This window comes from Sylvia atricapilla, chromosome 14 (genome assembly GCF_009819655.1).
Source record: "Sylvia atricapilla isolate bSylAtr1 chromosome 14, bSylAtr1.pri, whole genome shotgun sequence".
Lineage (NCBI taxonomy): Eukaryota > Metazoa > Chordata > Aves > Passeriformes > Sylviidae > Sylvia > Sylvia atricapilla.
This window is the reverse complement of record NC_089153.1, coordinates 531494-544596: the sequence shown is the minus strand read 5'-3', so window position 1 is coordinate 544596 and position 13103 is coordinate 531494. Positions and strand designations below refer to the sequence as shown.

The 13103-nt window shown below is 45.7% G+C and overlaps 1 long non-coding RNA gene across 1 annotated transcript in view; it reads right to left on the bottom strand.

Annotated features, from left to right (window-relative positions):
• Positions 1-13103, bottom strand: part of LOC136367332 (uncharacterized) — a 58724-nt gene that overhangs the window by 12849 nt on the left and 32772 nt on the right. The window contains exon 2 of the long non-coding RNA XR_010744682.1: positions 5734-5881. This is a non-coding gene — a long non-coding RNA (uncharacterized lncRNA). The remainder of the gene's footprint in view (positions 1-5733; positions 5882-13103) is intronic.

Sequence of the window (13103 nt, the reverse complement as noted above, 5' to 3'; positions counted from 1 at the left end):
GAATTAGAGAAGACACTAAGCTCATTAATTTCTTTTATTTCTTAATTGACAGAACACATAGTGATAACTATACATTTAGCAATATACTTGGGACTGGGATTGCTGCCACTTTTATACATGAACAGTAAGAGGCATGTATAAAAGAGAAGTAACCGTAGCTTTTATTAAGATAACACAGCTTTGGCATAGTTATTTTGCTGATGCAAATTACACAACCACAAAAACAATCAGAGTAATGATTAAATGCAGTTACGTACATGGGAGACTACTAGTGCAAATGTTAACACATTTAAATGGATTCCCTCATTAAAAAGATTATATATGATATTAAACCATCAATCAAATTGAAACACTAGAATCTAAACATATTGTCACTGGTTAAAGTAAATGACTTTGAGACTGAATTTTGGCTCACTCAATATGGTGCCTTTTCTGTTGCTTAGCCACCCAAATCTCTGCTGGCTTGTCTACAGCTGGTATATCTCCATCCTTTTCAATTAATGAAAAAAGTTATGGTAGTATTGGATAACATTTTAAAATTGGGCTAAGAGGCTGAAACAGATGTCCCAAGGGAAATCCCTCTCACTATTGTATCAAAACTTTCAAGCCTCGAGCCAGCAAAAGTTGAGCACCCTCATCCTGATTCAGCTGAGCCTTTAAACACATTTGATTTTAGGCACAGGAACAATCACACCTGTGGGTTTGATCTGCTCTTAAAATTAAGTATTATGCTCACAAATATGAGTGAGCATAATATCTTGCACCAGTACCCTCTGCCGGTGCCATTTAGATTTCTTTGTGATGTGCTTATGTGCAAGTGCTGATGTCTGGGCCATGAAGCACGTGTTACAAACACAGCTCCACTGCAGGTTTTTATCTCCATTACCGTGCATTACTCCACACTAGCTGTATATGGCACTGAGCTTTATCCGAAAAACAGAAACATCACCTACTTCACTATATAAAAGGGAAAAAAATGAAAGCTGCAATTTATAATACTTTCCTATGTAGTAACGCCATTTGATTTTTCATTGCTACTGGCACCTCCGCTTCCCGGCATCCACTTGCCAAGCAGTGCCTGTGGTGCCGCTTCACTCGGTGCCTTTCGTCACCGGGTGCAGTCCTTGGTCACACTCTGCCCCACTAGGCAGCCCGGGCAAGTTCCCCAAGACATCACAGCCCACCCCTCCTCCTCCTCGGCACCTCCCGTCCCCGCCCCAACCTGACTCCTGCCTCTAGTCTTTGTTCACCGCACGCCTTCCCTCTTACCGACTGCGACACTCCTGGCACAGAAGTCCCTCCCCGGCCCTAGCGTTCCACCAGATTCTCCTCCGGCAGGGAATGCTGGCGCTTCCCACCTCCCTGCCAAAGGTCCCCTCCTGCGGCACGGCCCACCCGCTGCCCCCTGAAATGCCGAACCCTCGAAGGGCTCAGCTCGGGCGCAGCCTCGTCCTACAGACAGGCGGCCCCACAGCACCTGTCTGCTAGCACCGGCCCCTGCCAGGCCCCTCCGGGCTGAGACGTGGAGCATCCCTGCCAGCGGCCGGGGCTCGGGGGAACCCCGACATTGCTACAGTGCTCAGTCTCATCAAATTGCTACAGTGCTCAGTCTCATCAAATGCTACAGTGCTCAGTCCCATCAGAACCCCAGCTCAATTCTTGTCCACGTGATCTTTCTGAAAGTGATGCACGGCAAATAATCACTGGGCACTGCCCTCCCTCACTTGGCCTCCCTGTACTTCACATCGCTGGCCAGGAAACACCCAGAAAAGAAAGCGAACACTGGAATGGCACTGAAATCCTGTTTCTATTCAACCAACCGACCGACCCTTTATCCTCTCTGCACCCAGCACAGAATCATTTCAGAGATGGCTGTGCAAGCAAGAATTCTTTACCTATTGTGCCTGACTCAAGCATTTGATAGAACTGCAGGTGAAAGATGCTACAAAACTCATTGATTTTCGGAAAGAACTAACAGGAATGGTATTTTACTACACAAAAATTGAGCAAACTGCATAATGTGTAGAGTTCAGCAAGATCAGCATTAAGAGAAGATAAAGATAGCTTCTTAAGACAAAAAAATTACCCTTCAATTTATAAATTGAAGCAGCAGAGGCTTCAATTCTCAATCCCAGAAAATCAGCAAAGTAGGAGCCTTTAAAAACTATTCAGCAAAGTGCTTATTACAGAACGACATCAATGGTAGAGTGCAGTAAACTTAATACCGTGTTCTACCCATATATCTCAAATTACTTCCCACGTTAATTCGGTGTGGCTGTAAGATCCTCTCACCAAGTGGCTGTTTGCAGATGGAGCCCAGGCTGCTCGCCCGGGGCTACGAGCCCGGACACGGCAAAACCCGGCCACAGCCAGCAGCCACTGCCGAGCTTCCCAGAGATGCCGAAACTTGCTCCTGAACACTACGGAGCCGTTTCACTTCCATGTTCTCTATTGCTGCCTCTTTGTACAGTCACGCCAACCCAGTAAAGCCCCGAGCTGCTGCGGGGCACACGTGAGGGAGTAAGGTAGGAACGAGGGGGGCGATGCCACAGCTCCGCTGCTCGGGGCCGGGCCGGGAGCGCCTCAGGAGCGGTCACACCGCGCTGTCCGCAGGGGTGATAGTGATGATGATGATAATTATGATGATGATAGCGATGATGATGATGATAGTGATGCGGCCGTTGCGGACGCGTGGAGCGGTGACGCGGCGCCCGGCGGCGGGCGCAGGACACGGGACAGCCGCACTCACGGCCGGGCCGCGGTTACCGCCGCGGGAGCGCCCCGGGTCCGCGGAGCCGGCCCTGCCCAGCCCGGCCCCTGCAGCCGCACCGACCGCCCGCCGCCTTCTCCTCCGGCGCGGCGGCCGCTCGGCCCCGGCTACCCCCGGGCAGCTGCGGGTCGTTCCGGGCCGGGCCGGGCGGAGCAGTGCCACCAAGCCGGGCCGTGCCGTGCCGTGCCGGGCGGGGCAGTGCCACCAAGCCGGGCCGTGCCGTGCCGGGCAGTGCCACCAAGCCGTGCCGGGCCGGGCCGCGCCGGGCCGGGCGGGGCAGTGCCACCAAGCCGTGCCGGGCCGGGCCGGGCAGTACCACCAAGCCGTGCCGGGCCGGGCCGCGCCGGGCAGTGCCACCAAGCCGGGCCGTGCCGCGCCGGGCTGGGCGGGGCAGTGCCACCAAGCCGTGCCGGGCCGCGCCGGGCTGGGCGGGGCAGTGCCACCAAGCCGGGCCGGGCCGGGCCGCGCCGGGCGGGGCAGTGCCACCAAGCCGGGCCGTGCCGTGCCGTGCCGGGCGGGGCAGTGCCACCAAGCCGTGCCGTGCCGTGCCGGGCAGTGCCACCAAGCCGTGCCGGGCCGCGCCGGGCGGGGCAGTGCCACCAAGCCGTGCCGGGCCGGGCCGCGCCGGGCGGGGCAGTGCCACCAAGCCGTGCCGGGCCGGGCCGCGCCGGGCGGGCGGAGCCGCTGCCCCGCCCTGGTGCAGGCGCTGTCCGAGCCCCCGGCCGGCCCGGGGCACACGCGGCGCTGCGGGGCCCGAGCGGGGCCGCATCATTGTCCGGCTGCTGCCGGAGCCCCACGGCAGCGCCGAGTCCGGCTGCCAACTGTACCGGGAGCGCGGCAGCGGCGCAGGTACCGCTCTGCCAAGCCTCCACAGAGGAGCGGTTTGCCAGCAGGCAGCAGGTTTTCAGCGCCGTTAAGCGTCTGTGACCCGCTCCTTAACAGGGTTACGCATTACCGAACCCAAACAGATGTCCTGAAAAGTGAAACCGCTGGTTAGGAAGCAGCAATCTTGTTCATTAGCTTCCATGATAGTCAAATCGTCCATAAACCCAGTGTTTAATGGCCAGCCAATGAATAATCAATGTCTCACTTTTCATCTGAGTGTGAAAGTGAGAATAATCTAATACGCTGTGCCCCCGGTAGCGCACTAGGCTCTGGGTTCCGTTTCTATTCAGGGCTGATTTATAACCCAATGGAAACCTGATGTAAACATATGATCAATGAGCCCCATCATTGCTAATAATAACCCCCAACCGGCACACTCCCTCATCTCCAAAGCCATCCCTTTAGGCTATTAGTTTCGTCCAGCTAATCCTCACCACTATTCCTGCCTGCTGCTTTTACCTTGGCCATCCGTTCAGTCCGGCAGACTCAGAAGTAATTTTATACGCAGCAGAGAGCGGGTGGAATTGATTTTTCGCTCAGTGCTCAGTTCCCATCTGAATAATTATCAATTTTACTGCCTCATAAAGGGAAGAGTCAAAATTTCAAATCAATTCAAAAGAGCTTCTGAGACTACAGAAACTGTGCCTGAGAATAAAGGTCAAAGTTGTCAGTGACCTCGGGAGATGATGTCAGATATTAGTACCCTGAATGGTTGACATCAAAGGCACTCAATATGATACGACTAGTGCTAATGCAAATCATATTTATGCTGACTGCTGGAGACCAGCCATTAATATTTAAAAGAGTATGTGAAAGCCTGCATTCAAAATAAATATAACGTATTCCACAGAATCTGAAGTTAATAAAGACGGATCGCTGCCTAGTCATATGCTGTAAAGTGAAAGATTACTGCATATTAACAGACAAAGTATTACATCAGGATTGCCACAGATGGAGGGCAGCCCAGAGCCCAGCCTGCTGCTCTGCCCCTTTAATCACGGCACGTGAGGTGCAGTGTGGAGCAGTCCAACAGCCCCAAATGCTGACTGCTGCTTCTAGGAAACCCCTGTCAGGCATGTAAAACCTAAGAACCTGTAATATGACAAGGGAATCATCCTATTCTGGTAATGATGTCAATAATAAGCACCATTAATATTCTCAGAATACAGCGCCAGGATTATATTAGCCACCATTAGTTCCTTTTCACCTTCAATTAGAATAGCAAGCAAATGCCATCAGCAACTGGTGACTGTATGCCAGGCTTTTTACAAATGACATGCACCTAGCAGGGAAACACAAATTACCACACTCATCATTTGCATTTAGTTAATTTCTGTTCTCGTTAAAAGCCTCCTGACCTGTGAAACATGCCGCCTTAAATTAAAACTCTGCAATGGTATTAGATTCCTATAAATAAGTGTTTTTAAATAGTTTTATGAGAATTTAAGGGCATGTGGCATGGAGCAAACATGGAGATCTGTAGCTATGAACATCTTGGTCTCCCTGTAATGCACTTAGGCTGTGAAAACCTGAGGGAGTTGAGAAGGGGCACTAAGTCCTAAGCATTACAGAGGCCACTTCCTTTTCAGAAGCATGAGATTCAATTTCTATTGTATTTACCTTTAATAGAAAAGAATACACTGATTCATCTACTGCAAAATAAAATATTCAAACTTGACAGAATACAGACATTCAATTTAAACATTTCATTACCAAAATGTGTAGTTCAATGCCAGAATTTGTTCTTCTTCCTCCTAAAATGCTTTAGAGACTTTCCTTCCCATTTGTCTGTAGAAATGTATTGATGATCTCACACACATCTTTTTATCAGCAAAAATAAAACACCCAGTTGAAAGATGCTGTACAGCCAAGTACAGAGCCTACACTGTTCAGTATGACAAAAAATATCTTCAGTTCTTGGTTGTCATGAGAACACAGCTGAAACTACTAAGGGTTGCATCCCAACATGGAGAGATTTGTTCTGTCACTAAATAGCCACTGCTACCTGGTGTTAAGTACCCCAAAATCCGGGAGAATTCAGAAATATAGTAATACTCCATAGAAAAGACTGAATTCACCTGCTGTAGAACTTCTGGGTTCTGCTGCATGAAGTGGAGGGACCTTTGTCCATCCTGTGAAATGTCTCTACCTCTGAGAGGCTTCTTGTCTTCTCTAGCTAGGTGCCCGAAGAAGCAGGTGATGATATAGTCTAAAGTAGCAAAACAGCTGGAGGAGACAATTGTATCAGTGTAAAAAATGAAACAGTTTTGTAATTGTTTCTGTAAAAAATAACTAACAATGACATTTCACAGTATTTTGAGAGCTCAAAGTTTAATCTATTAAACATTAGGCTAGGTGATAAATCACCCAGTCTGGTTTTGACACAAGGACTGAACAGCTTTGAAGACTGCTTTTACTAAGGCCCCTTTGCTATTGGGAAACTGGTTATTCATGTTATACCATGTCGTGATCTATCTATGCTAAGGATCCTGTAACTGCAGCCAGCCTCATTCACCACTGTATGAACACCGAGGTCCCTCTGGGAAGCACAGGATGCGGGCTGACATTTCACTGGTATTCAGTTTCACATTCAAAAGACTGAAGATTCCTGGAAACTAAAATTCTCGTTTGATCTGCCTAATGAGAAGACAAGGTTAATAGAGCTGTTGTCCAGGCTTTCCTCATGAAGGGTTTCCCAGTGTTTCTCTGCCCTAAGGAGCTTACAATCTATGTCAGGTGCCAAACACTAATCAAGGGGCATTAAAAGCAGTAAAACAGTCCTCACAAACAGCCAGTTAGTCAGCTCACTTACTAACTGATAATTAAAGTGAGTTGAAGTGTATTAAATACATTAAAAGCAGTGTCCTAGCCTGCATGCTTCCCTTGCCTTGCCTGGCTCTGGCAAACAGTGGGGCTCCTTCCCCTGCCCAGCTGCCACCTCCTTGGCCTGGCACCCAAGGGACTCCATGGGCACCTGGGCACAGCCCCTTGTGCTGCCTGCAGCCTGTACCCACTCATTTCACAGCTGCTGACTCCATCCCAACACAGCCCCTGAAGCTCGTCATGCAGGCAGCAGCTGAACCTGACATCCTCTGCAATTCCAAACATCCCAGCCACATGAGAGGAGTGTTGAGGGCTCCATCCTGTTGCCACTGGCTTCAGCAAGAACTTCTCTAGGCCTTTTATAGTTCACAGTATTTATTTAAGATGGGCCACTGGAGTAAGGGATGTGGGGGTTGCAAAAGGAATTAAACTGTTAAAATGCTTATTCTAAGGGAAAAGGGATTAGAAGGATCCAATTAAATGTACCTTGAATTCTTTAAACTGTGCTAATTTGGAGGCCTGCCAGCCCTGCCAACCTTGCAGTGTTCATTTAAACATCCCTCTAGACACCGGAGTATTTTGATCTGTGTCTATTTAACTCCTTGAGCTCTGTGCTGACACTATTAACCCTTCACCATCTAAATCCTTACAGCATCTCGCTAAGGATATTTTGGAGGAAAAGCTAAAGGGACAACTACAGCCAGAGAAGAAGTGGTCTCCTAAGGCTTGATCTTCCAAAGCAACCAGCTGGCTCAGCAGCAGGAGCTGGGAGTGACCTAACTGCTCACAAAAATTAATTGGAGCCTCTCAGCTCTGTCTCCATGGGACCCATGAGCTTCTGAGGGCTGAATTCAATGGGGCAAGAGGACAGGACATTGCTGGAACAGAGCTGAGTGCAAAGCTGTGAGAGATGCTAAAGCCAAGGCTTCAGAACCTGGCACTGTCATATTCCCAACCAAAATAGTCCTACATATAAAGTAGAAAGGCAGTTCATGGTGGAATTGAATCACCATCAATAAGAACAAGTGAGAGATTTGAACATACATATTTCACAGGAGGGCTCTGCTGTATTTCCTAACCAGTGCTTACCTCTATTTCTTTTTAAATTGAATAATAAAAAGTAAATCACTACCACCAGTTTACAAAACAGCAGTAGTTCTAAACATGTTGATACTGTGCAAGTAGGTATTTTACACTCAACAGTAAGTGATTTTAGCAGGACAGCAGACAGGTCTAAGCTATTTGCTCATGACAATCTGGTATGAGTGTTAAGAGCTACTTATACTTGCCCATAACTATACATCCAATATGCTTCTCTATAGTAATTTTTCCTTTTGATTGCAGACAGGGAGTGTCAAGCAAACTCCCTTGAATGACTCTTTTGGGCATGCGGAACCCTGTGCTTTGCAGAACAGTGTTCTCACTAAATCTTTGTGAGACAAGCCTACCAAATAAATAGAAAAAACAGGGGGAACAAAGAGCTACCAGCTCTAGCCTGCGGACAGATAAATAGGCGAGAAGACAGAATCAGGATAGAATTAAAAAGGAAACTGCGAAAAATCTTAGTATAATCAGGAAAAATGCAGTCAGTCCATGCTCTCACTTCTGGTCCACTCAGCTCCATCCCCTGTCTAGGAATCATTTGGATGATGAAGCCAGCAGGTCATGGTTACACAAACACTATCCCCACCTCTGGGTGTGTCAGCAGGGAGCAGCAGCACTTCAGCAGCTTTGTCAGGCACACTAAGCCCTCTGCACCTCCCTGATGGACAGCTGGGGGCCAGGGACGGCAGAGGACACGGATGGCAACTGTGGCACCACTAACCAGTCCCTTGGGCTTCTCCTTTGCTAGCAGGTGTTCATTTCAGATTTGGGGACTTGCCTGCATTTCTCTGTTTTCTGTGCGGTTTTGCCTCATATATGCAATTCCAATCAGCCATCAGTTCACTCAGCTGCAGGTTGAGCATGTATCTTAGAATGGGTTGTATTGTTTTAGAAGAAACAACAAGACCCCCAGAGGACTTGACAAAGTCTCTTGGTCTCAGCAATATGACAACAACCTCCTGGAGGGAAATTGTTTTTCAGCAGTTTAATGTCATTGCTGAATCTCTGCAAATTAAAAGATTTTGGTTTGGTTTTCACATAACGGCAAGGAGAGGGAGCTAAGTGGTATTTTCTTTGTCCATCAACTGCTTGTAGTTCAATACTGGCATTATTTGCCTTTGAGACTAAACCTGGAAAGTAAATGGTTTGGCAATTTAACATCTAAATTAGGCAGCAAGACAGAAAAAAACGTTTTACTTTTTCCTCAATGAATGGCATCCTATACTATTAATCATATGAGAATGAGAAAAGCTTTGCAGAGATTAGTGACAAAATGCCAGGCAGTCTTCCTTAAAAGGCTCTGATCCACTGAGTCAGCTGTGCAAAAACCAGGTAAACACTTTCGAAGGGAACTGCTGGAGTGTTTATCCTCCCAATAAAAGCTCGGACGAGGACTTCTATTACAGCTGATTTGAAGTGCCTTGGAAGAGATTATATTCCTTTTAAAGTGAGGAATCAAGAAAGGTATTTACTCAGCAACAGAATGAACACTCCTCAGGAAAAAGAATTTGGGGAATATTTGTCCTGACAGCAACAGCTGACAGCAACGAGAGTCTCAAAGATTTCACATTCGTAAAGAGTATAGAGAAAAATGTCACATACCGTTTTCAGTGAAAGAGAAGTGATCTCCTAATATTTAATTTTTAAAATAAAAACCAGATATTTAATTTTTATAAACATTTCTGAAAATGACTTGTACGTTCTAATCAGTTTAAAACACAATTCCCCCTCACATGGCTTATAGCCCTGAGCCCTACTATTCTGAGATGTTCTTGTGGCACTGATACAATTCAGTGAAAAAGGCAATGCTTGGATTTATCACAAGGTTGTATGTGGCCAAATAACACAGAGGAAATAAATTTATATTTCACTGTCTGATACCTGGTAATGTCCCAAATACCAACATTTTAAAAAGGATAAAACATTCAGAAAAGTGGCTTAGGAAAACACAGTGACAGGTGAGACTCTTGAGATGATTAAAATCAAATCAACATTAAGAGCTATAAACTGTCCTGTAGTTCTGGACATGCCATTACAGCAGTATGGAAAACAGCATTTATTTAAGACAAATGAGGAATTTAATGGCTGACTTGAATATCAATGATAATTGAATATCAATACATGACATTAAGGAAAAATTATCACTTTGTCACTGCAACATGGAAATTCAAAAAAGGAAGAAGACTTTTTCAGCTGACTAATCATGGGAAGTAAGTACAGGCATGTGGACACAATCAAAATATGTCTTGGGGAACTAACATGAAAACAAGTGAAAAAGACCACCAGGATCCTAAAGATGGAGGCAGAAACCAAATGAGACCATTGTCCATCCAATCTCCTGTTAAACCCAGGGTCAGCACCAGACAGGTTCCTCAGGACTTCTTCTAGTATCTAGGAATATCTCCAAGAATGGAGACTACACACTCTTTTGGTCTTGTATGCTTGTATTTATTTTTGCTGCTTTAAGAACATTGAGATGAACTGAAGCAGAGCATTGGACAAGCAAATCTAGGGCTTATGAAAAAAAGTGAGCTGTTAACATTTTTGTTGTAACTTTTCTCATCAGAATATCAGGAATTCTACAGAATATAAGTTTTCTAAAGTGTTCCTGTCCTAGGGTGACCTTAGGACGCTTGTATCCCCAGCAGTCTGTTCTGTGTGTGCTGTATGTTGTGTTCAACCTTTAAGGCTGGTTCTGAGAGTGGAGCAGGGAAAGAAGAAGTGTGCAGTTTGTTTTGAGGAAACAGCGTTCACTCCTACACATTCTTTCCTCCAGACTCTGTGTGTTTGTCGGAGGCACAGACAGCAGCTGGAGAGAGAACTTTTTCTGCTTTTGGTTACTTTAGCTAGCTGAGGCAGAGAAGCTCCCTGGACTGTTTTTTTTTTTTTTTTTTTTTTTTTTTTTTTTCCCTTGGGATTGTTTAAATCTGTCCTGGAGTGAAAAAATCCAGAGGAGGACCAGGATCTTGCACCCATGACCCACCAAGGCCTGGACCTCAGCATTTTCCAGCACTGAAGGGACTGGGACTGGTAAGAGACTGAGAGAGCTGAGCTTCCTCAGTTTTGCCATCTCTCTTTGGAGCAGTGAGAGGTTTTATTGTTTCATATTATTTATTCTTTATGCTTGTGGGCATTTTGTTTGTTAAATAAATAGGTTTTTCCACTTTTCTCCGAGGAAGTTCTTTTCCTGGACTGGCTGGGGGATGGGGCCATTTGGGTTTGCTCCAGAGGAATCCCATTCAGAGGTTTCCTCCCAAATTCATCCTAAAACAGGACAGTTCTTAAAAAATCAGTAGTTTTTCCTAATTCAACTCTCACATGCCTAAACCACAAAAATTTGAATTTAAAACTGGTACGACATAATTTTCTAACTCCTCCTATCTACCTTGAGTGACAGATCAACACTTATTGCGAGGGAACAATGAACAGAACACCTGAAAGCTGAAGCTTATCTAGCTTTTACATTTTCTTCTCTCCCTTTTATGTCAGTTCAGTTTGCATTTCAAAGAGATGTTTAAAGTAAACATGGTATGCTAGTGAATTATAGAAATAAGCATAGTCAGCATCTCCCACGGGAGAGGTGTGGAGGATAGCAGAGCCCAGGTCAGGGCTTGCTGAACTCAAGGTCAGGCTCAGGGCAGAATATCCTGCAGCAACAGGCAGGGCCAGCCACAGGCAGGGACCACTGTGCCATCACCACTGTCACAAACCACTCCAAATCCTGGGGAGATGGGTTTTGTTATATAACAGACTGACTCGAATGCTCTTCATGCTGCTGTCAGCTCTTCCCTGCCCGTCTCCCCTCGGAGTGGCTCCCCTCCTGCATCCCTGTTCACTGAGCACAGGGAGCTCTCCTCGGGCCCTCCCTGCTGTCCTGTGAGCCCTGGGAGGATGAGCAGCAGCTCCTACAGAGCCCCACCTACACATGCTCATGGTGTGGGCTCCCATTCCTTCCCCCAGGGGCTACCCTGATCAATAAATGTGACTGAAGGCTTTAAAGACTTTCCCTGCCAGAAACTGCAGAGTATTCGGAGGTGACTAGAATATAACTGCATGATTTATTTTTTCTTCCCACAAATGCTGTCTCCTTCTCTATATTCGAAATTACTTTAGACTAGCACTCCCCAGCCCAAACCCCAAATTATTGGACAGTCATCTGGTTCAAAAGCATTTACTCAACAGTGCAAGCGAATTCAGTGAACTGCAATCAGATGCTGTGTTTGTATCACACTCCAGGTGTGCTTCTGTGGCTCTGATTCTCCCCGATGTGTTTTCAGGAAGTACTGAGTAACTGGCTTCTTTTTTCCATGGGCAGATACTTTACATTCCTCAAATCACATCACAGCTGTGCAGAACAAGCATTATTTACACAACAGCTATGCTGATCAAATAAAACAAAACCCCGCAGATACCAGTATGCACATCAATATTTTTCTTCTGAATAACAAATACATGAGTTTTCAGTATGATTCTAGGAGAGGCACATTAATAAGTTTAACAATTCAGGCTTCTATAAAAACACTCTCTGTAGAAATCTACAGGTTTAAAAGAACTTATCCAGTAACCAAAAAAGTTACATTCTTTAGCTATTCAAAATCCAAGCACCTTCCAAATCAGTATCTTCCATTATCCCTTTTTTTTTTTTTTTTTTTTTTTTTTTTTTTCAAGATACACATGAATGTGGTGCCTTGAGCTATCTAAAATACTTAAATTCTTTCTTTAGCCAAGTGAAAGCAACTCCTACCTACTGCAGTGAGTTCTTCAGATACTGAGGTCAGAATACAGATTAAGACATGACTTCTAAACTGGTAATGAAACTCATATGATCCTGGGTCAGACACTCCAAAAGTGAGTTATAAGAGTGGCTTAGTTTAGGATATTACTGAAAAAAGGAGCACACATTCACAGAAAATACTGATAATACAATTGACTAATATTAACAACATGAACAGATGACAGAAGAATGATCTTAAAGATTTGATGGCATGATAAATTCTAAACTAGCCAATAAATCAGAATATTTTGAGAGACAAAATATTTTCTTGTCTCCAGTAGATTTCAATTTTTCAAATTTACCATTGGATATAATTTGCTACTAGTTTGAAATATTAAGCTCAGGATATTTCAAACCCATTCCAGTGCTTTGCCATCTGCCACAGCTTCCAGTCCAGGAACAGTGGATGGTTCTGTCCAGGACTCCGAGCGTATTTTGCCTTCTGCAGGAAACCTCACCAAGATTTATCACAACCTAAACCACCTCAGAGAGAGACTTTTTCTGGTGCCTAAGTGAGCTCCTTTAACAGGCTGTGTGCTGGCAAAGGTCCCTGCTTGAGCCCACTAGCCCAATGCAACCATCATCTTCCTCTTAAGGACTCTTGTCTTGTAGGGAATTAAGCATTGGATACCTGGGAATGTGCCCATTAGGCATGTTTGACTATACAGACAATAGACTGACTTAACTGAGAGCAACTTTCCACTTCCATGGACTTTCTTTATGTGACAAAAATTAACCTGGGTGTTA